This window comes from Anopheles stephensi, unplaced genomic scaffold (genome assembly GCF_013141755.1).
Source record: "Anopheles stephensi strain Indian unplaced genomic scaffold, UCI_ANSTEP_V1.0 ucontig207, whole genome shotgun sequence".
NCBI lineage: Eukaryota > Metazoa > Arthropoda > Insecta > Diptera > Culicidae > Anopheles > Anopheles stephensi.
This window is the reverse complement of record NW_023405133.1, coordinates 37,501-45,566: the sequence shown is the minus strand read 5'-3', so window position 1 is coordinate 45,566 and position 8,066 is coordinate 37,501.

The window sequence follows — 8,066 nt, the reverse complement described above, 5'->3', positions numbered from 1 at the left end:
GCGTGCGCGTCAGCATGTGATGCCGACGATGCGTTTGGCAACCTCACTCCCGGACTTGTTTGATCGGTAATGATCCTTCCGCGCGAAGGCGCCGCCGCCCCGTAACGTCAGGTGCGCCCGAGGCACATGCTGACAGCGTTCTAGTTAGCTTGTTTGAGTCGCGTTCGTTATCGGAATTAACCAGACAAATCATTCCACGAACTAAGAACGGCCATGCACCACTACCCTTAAATTTGAGAAAGAGCTCTTAATCTGTCTTACCTCGATAGTTCGGACCTGGTAAGTTTTCCGTGTTGAGTCAAATTAAGCCAAGCTCCACTTCTTGTGGTGCCCTTCCGTCAATTCATTTAAGTTTCAACTTTGCAACATACTTCCCCGGAACCCGATTTTGGTTTCCGGAAGCTACTGAGAGCACCGAATGTAGTAGCGTCTCCCAATTGCTGATTGGCATCGTTTAACGTTAGAACTAGGGCGGTATCTAATCGCCTTCGATCCTCTAACTTTCGTTCTTGATTAATGAAAGCATCCATGGCAAAACGCTTTCGCTTCAGTTGTCCTACGACGTCTACGAATTTCACCTCTCGCGCCGTAATACCAATGCCCCCAACTACTTCTGTTAATCATTACCTCTGGGTCTATACAAAACCAACCAAAAGACTCAGACCGAGGTCATGTTCCATTATTCCATGCAAGATATTCTCGGCCAACGCCAACCCTGGCGGGTGTGGACGCTTTTGTACTAGCCTGCTTGAAGCACTCTAATTTGTTCAAGGTAAATGGGAGCTGCCCGGGCACCACGCACCGGCTCGGGACGTGCCCGACCGATCACGAGGTTGACGCCCAGGCACACCATTGTGAGTCGCAGGCCGCGAGCTCGCGCACGAACGTATCCGGCGTGTGCCGGGCGCCGCGGCGGTCGCGTGTCTGGACGGGGAATCAACTTCGAACGTTTTAACGGCAACAACTTTAATATACGCTGTGGAGCTGGAATTACCGCGGCTGCTGGCACAGACTTGCCCTCCACTTGATCCTTATTGAAGGATTTATGCTCAATTCATTCCAATTATGGACCATCGTTAGAGAGGTCCATATGTTATTTCTCGTCACTACCTCCCCGTGCCGGGATTGCGGTAATTTTACCGCGCCTGCTGCATTCCTGGATGTGGTAGCCATTTCTCAGGCTCCCTCTCCGGAATCGAACCCTGATTCCCCGTTTACCGTCGCAACCATGGTAGTCCTCTACACTACCATCAATAGTTGATAGGGAGACATTTGCAAGATCTGTCGTCGGTCAAGCGACCATACGATCGGCATCCTTATCCAGACTTCAACTCAAGCCGCCCGGAGGCGATTGGTTTTACTAATAAGTGCACCAGTTCCACCGCCGCAAGCGGACAGCGGGTCCCGGCATGTTGCATGTATTAGCTCTGGCTTTTCCACAGTTATCCAAGTAACTGATGGGTGGATGATCTTGTGAATTATGGCTGTTGTACTGAGCCTTATGCGGTTTCACATTCATTTATGTTTGTACTTAGACATGCATGGCTTAACCTTTGAGACAAGCGTATATTACTGGTAGGATCAACCAGAATTCGTCTCGTCAATTGCTTGTTCGATATTTTTTGTCTACCAGGGCACCAGTCCCCGCAGACTCTCTTTCTACGTTCATCAGGTGACACAATCTTTGTTGTGACCACTCTCATTGACCTGCGGCAGTACACCGACTCCACAGCGCCAATAACCACACGAGCAAAGGTTGTTCAGGAGGATGTCAGATTATCGATGTACATCGTACACCAACATTTGACGTACCGAGGCATTACACCCCGCACGCCCCCAACAGGACCAATCAAGGCTCGCATACGACCTGCGACTTACTGCGGCTCCCTGAAGGTCCCCGTAGGACGACCATCACCAGTTAAGGTGTAGTTGACTTGTCAGGGCACGGTAGTCCCCACAAGTCCCCGATTATTCGTGGATATCGTCCTACGATTGTTTCTGACTCCTTTTGCTCCCCGCAGGTCCCCGTAGGACGACCATCACCAGTTAAGGTGTAGTTGACTTGTCAGGGCACGGTAGTCCCCACAAGTCCCCGATTATTCGTGGATATCGTCCTACGAGTTTTTGTGACCCTTGGGTTCCCGGCAGGTCCCCGTAGGACAACCATCACCAGTTAAGGTGTAGTTGACTTGTCAGGGCACGGTGGTCCCCACAAGTCCCCGATTATTCGGAGATATTGTCCTACGAGTTTTTAGTGACCCTTTTGTTCCCCGCAGGTCCCCGTAGGACGACCATCACCAGTTAAGGTGTAGTTGACTTGTCAGGGCACGGTAGTCCCCACAAGTCCCCGATTATTCGTGGATATCGTCCTACGAGTTTTTGTGACCCTTGGGTTCCCGAACTTTGCTACGATGGTTCTGCCTCCAGAGGAGACTTATGAACACTTCGTATCATTTCTTACACCGAACCATGGGATCGCGAGATTGCTCCCGGATCCCTAATCACCTTACATTTTCGTTTCGTTTCCGTACACTACGATGAGCTAATTCAATTTGTTTGTTCGTCTGGCGAACGTTTTATTGCGGAATTACCGCGGTACTTCCAGCCGGGTATGGCTGCCGTACGACCTACAGGATAGATCATCGAACCACTTTTCGTGCATATTGTCCGTCGAGGGTATCACCTCGATACCCCCAACAGACCTTTGGACACTTCCTCACTACTCCTTGGAGCAGCAATCAGGGAACCATATAGTAGGAACAGCCGAATATGGAACTCTTTTCGTACTTTGGACACCTCCTATAACTTGTATGGCGACTTCGGGGACCTTCATTTCGTTCTCAGTTGGTACCCCTATTTCGGTCTTTGGACACCTCGTCTTACCCGTATAACTCACTTTAGGTCCACTTATTTGCCTGATATCTCATCGTGAACCCGTTTTTCGTACACCGTACACACCTAGGAACACCACATATGCGTTTCCCTTTCGATCGTGAAGTTTTCAAATTTTTCGATTTTTGGTCCTAGAAATTCATGAACGGTGGGAGACCAAAATTTTTCATAAAAAAAAAATTTTCACCGTTTGACCATAAAAACCTTCTTTTCGTACATACCCCATCATTTCTTCACGTTTTAGGCCATTTCTGAAATTTTCGCTTCGATAGTGTGTCCCCTATAATACAAAATGAACATTTTGCATCTCCCACAAGTGGCCATTTTTTTCCGCCACTGAAGAACACGACCTCGGGAACTCGGACCTAGGACGTGGCCATGTAAGTCATAGGCCACCCCAACTTTTGCAAAATACTGTTTCTTTTCACTTTTCATGATCTAAGGCGCGTTCCGACGGCGTTTTGAACAAATTTATGAGAAAAAAAATTTTGACCCTCGGACCAAAATTTTTTCGTTCGGGGCCCCATGGCCTATGGCCAGTATGGGAACTCGGGATGCCGATATGACAAAATTTGTCAAAAAATCACTAAAAAGTCGCTATGGCCCATTATTTAGAGCTTGTTGAGACCTTTCTAAAACACCTTGGTTGACCCCTGTCCGATAAGTAGTTTTCGAGATATTCGAGAAAATGTGATTTTTTGGGACTTAGAAAATTTTTGACCCGTACCCTAAGAAAAAGTGATTTTTTCATAGGACAATTTTTTCTTCGCAAATACTGTTTGGTTTCACTTTTCATTATTAGAAACGCGTTCCGAAGCCATTTTCATCAAAATCTCGTGAAAAAAAAATTTCACCCCCGGACCAAAAGTTGGCCGTTCGGTGCCCTATGGCCTATGGCCAGTATGGGAACCAAGGATGCCGATATGCGAAAAAGTGTCAAAAAATCACTTGAAAGTCGCTATGGCTCATTAAATAGAGCTTGTAAAGACCTTTCTAAAACACCTTGGTTGACCCCTGTCCGATACGTAGTTTTCGAGATATTCGAGAATAAGTGATTTTTTGGGACTTAGAAAATTTTTGACCCGTACCCTAAGAAAAAGTGATTTTTTCATAGGACAATTTTTTCTTCGCAAATACTGTTTGGTTTCACTTTTCATTATTAGAAACGCGTTCCGAAGCCATTTTCATCAAAATCTCGTGAAAAAAAAATTTCACCCCCGGACCAAAAGTTGGCCGTTCGGTGCCCTATGGCCTATGGCCAGTATGGGAACCAAGGATGCCGATATGCGAAAAAGTGTCAAAAAATCACTTGAAAGTCGCTATGGCTCATTAAATAGAGCTTGTAAAGACCTTTCTAAAACACCTTGGTTGACCCCTGTCCGATACGTAGTTTTCGAGATATTCGAGAATAAGTGATTTTTTGGGACTTAGAAAATTTTTGACCCGTACCCTAAGAAAAAGTGATTTTTTCATAGGACAATTTTTTCTTCGCAAATACTGTTTGGTTTCACTTTTCATTATTAGAAACGCGTTCCGAAGCCATTTTCATCAAAATCTCGTGAAAAAAAATTTCACCCCCGGACCAAAAGTTGGCCGTTCGGTGCCCTATGGCCTATGGCCAGTATGGGAACCAAGGATGCCGATATGCGAAAAAGTGTCAAAAAATCACTTGAAAGTCGCTATGGCTCATTAAATAGAGCTTGTAAAGACCTTTCTAAAACACCTTGGTTGACCCCTGTCCGATACGTAGTTTTCGAGATATTCGAGAATAAGTGATTTTTTGGGACTTAGAAAATTTTTGACCCGTACCCTAAGAAAAAGTGATTTTTTCATAGGACAATTTTTTCTTCGCAAATACTGTTTGGTTTCACTTTTCATTATTAGAAACGCGTTCCGAAGCCATTTTCATCAAAATCTCGTGAAAAAAAAATTTCACCCCCGGACCAAAAGTTGGCCGTTCGGTGCCCTATGGCCTATGGCCAGTATGGGAACCAAGGATGCCGATATGCGAAAAAGTGTCAAAAAATCACTTGAAAGTCGCTATGGCTCATTAAATAGAGCTTGTAAAGACCTTTCTAAAACACCTTGGTTGACCCCTGTCCGATACGTAGTTTTCGAGATATTCGAGAATAAGTGATTTTTTGGGACTTAGAAAATTTTTGACCCGTACCCTAAGAAAAAGTGATTTTTTCATAGGACAATTTTTTCTTCGCAAATACTGTTTGGTTTCACTTTTCATTATTAGAAACGCGTTCCGAAGCCATTTTCATCAAAATCTCGTGAAAAAAAAATTTCACCCCCGGACCAAAAGTTGGCCGTTCGGTGCCCTATGGCCTATGGCCAGTATGGGAACCAAGGATGCCGATATGCGAAAAAGTGTCAAAAAATCACTTGAAAGTCGCTATGGCTCATTAAATAGAGCTTGTAAAGACCTTTCTAAAACACCTTGGTTGACCCCTGTCCGATACGTAGTTTTCGAGATATTCGAGAATAAGTGATTTTTTGGGACTTAGAAAATTTTTGACCCGTACCCTAAGAAAAAGTGATTTTTTCATAGGACAATTTTTTCTTCGCAAATACTGTTTGGTTTCACTTTTCATTATTAGAAACGCGTTCCGAAGCCATTTTCATCAAAATCTCGTGAAAAAAAAATTTCACCCCCGGACCAAAAGTTGGCCGTTCGGTGCCCTATGGCCTATGGCCAGTATGGGAACCAAGGATGCCGATATGCGAAAAAGTGTCAAAAAATCACTTGAAAGTCGCTATGGCTCATTAAATAGAGCTTGTAAAGACCTTTCTAAAACACCTTGGTTGACCCCTGTCCGATACGTAGTTTTCGAGATATTCGAGAATAAGTGATTTTTTGGGACTTAGAAAATTTTTGACCCGTACCCTAAGAAAAAGTGATTTTTTCATAGGACAATTTTTTCTTCGCAAATACTGTTTGGTTTCACTTTTCATTATTAGAAACGCGTTCCGAAGCCATTTTCATCAAAATCTCGTGAAAAAAAAATTTCACCCCCGGACCAAAAGTTGGCCGTTCGGTGCCCTATGGCCTATGGCCAGTATGGGAACCAAGGATGCCGATATGCGAAAAAGTGTCAAAAATCACTTGAAAGTCGCTATGGCTCATTAAATAGAGCTTGTAAAGACCTTTCTAAAACACCTTGGTTGACCCCTGTCCGATACGTAGTTTTCGAGATATTCGAGAATAAGTGATTTTTTGGGACTTAGAAAATTTTCGACCATGACATATATGAAAAGTGAATTTTTCATAGGACCAAAAAGTTTGTCCAAATAGGGTTTTGGTTCACTTTTATGGTCAGATAAGTGATCCGATGCTATTTTCATGATCATTAGAGGGATTTCACGCTGTGACCAAAAATTTTCATACTTCATACTTGTCCCGGTGCCGTATATGGGAGGACCGGGGGAACATGTCTTCGTAAGTCGTGATGTTCAGTGACGGATTTCTGGGACTTAGAAAAAAAATGTGTCTCAGGCACATTATATGTTCCATACACACATATTTTTCATTCTCATACTGTCCCCGTGCCGTATATGGGAGGACGGGGGAACATGTCTCGTTAAGTCGTTGATGTTCAGTGACGGATTTCGGGGACTTAGAAAAAAAATGTGCTCTCAGGCACATTATAGTTCCATACACACATGATTTTCATTCTTCATACTTGTCCCCGTGCCGTATATGGGAGGACCGGGGGAACATGTCTTCGTAAGTCGTGATGTTCAGTGACGGATTTCTGGGACTTAGAAAAAAAATGTGCTCTCAGGCACATTATATGTTTCATACACACATGATTTTCATTCTTCATACTTGTCCCGTGCCGTATATGGGAGGACCGGGGGAACATGTCTTCGTAAGTCGTGATGTTCAGTGACGGATTTCTGGGACTTAGAAAAAAAATGTGCTCTCAGGCACATTATATGTTCCATACACACATGATTTTCATTCTTCATACTTGTCCCCGTGCCGTATATGGGAGGACCGGGGGAACATGTCTTCGTAAGTCGTGATGTTCAGTGACGGATTTCTGGGACTTAGAAAAAAAAGTGCTCTCAGCACATTATATGTTCCATACACACATTGATTTTCATTCTTCATACTTGTCCCCGGTGCCGTATATGGTGAGGACGGGGAACATGTCTCGTAAGTCGTGATGTTCAGTGACGGAATTCTGGGACTTAGAAAAAAAAATGTGCTCTCAGGCACATTATATTTCCATACACACATGATTTCATTCTCATACTTGTCCCGTGCCGTACATGGGAGGACCGGGGGAACATGTCTTCGATATAGTCGTAGAGTGATTCAGTGACGGAATTTCTGGGGACTTTAGAAAACAAAAATGTGCTCATCAGGCCACATTATATGTTCCATAACACCACATGATTTTCACTTACATTCATACTTGTCCCCGTGCCGTTATATGGGAGGATCCGGGGAAGATGGGTTTGTAAGTCGTGATGTCAGTGACGGAATTTCTGTGGACTAGAAAATAAATGTACCCTTAGGCCACATATTTGTATCCAATAATGTATCCCCAGCCTCATGGGATACTCCGTATTCCTCGGACTTGTAACATTTTTTCGGGTCCACCTCCCGACAATGTATTCTAACTGTGCATATCGTACCTTTTAAACCGCACGGCACCCATTGGGTGACTCCACTTAACCATCTTTCGATAATGCCCGTGTTGCAGATATAATCCCAACACCTACCAGGCTTTATATGTACATCGAACGTTACATACGATGCACCCCGTATTCCCGGACTTGTACATTTTTCGGGTTCCACCTCCCGACAATGTATCTCTACTGTGCATTACGTACCTTATAACGCACGGCACCCATTGGGTGACTCCACTTAACCATCTTTCGATAATGCCCGTGTTGCAGATATAATCCCAACACCTACCAGGCTTTATATGTACATCGAACGTTACATACGATGCACCCCGTATTCCCGGACTTGTACATTTTTCGGGTTCCACCTCCCGACAATGTATCTCTACTGTGCATTACGTACCTTATAACGCACGGCACCCATTGGGTGACTCCACTTAACCATCTTTCGATAATGCCCGTGTTGCAGATATAATCCCAACACCTACCAGGCTTTATATGTACATCGAACGTTACATACGATGCACCCC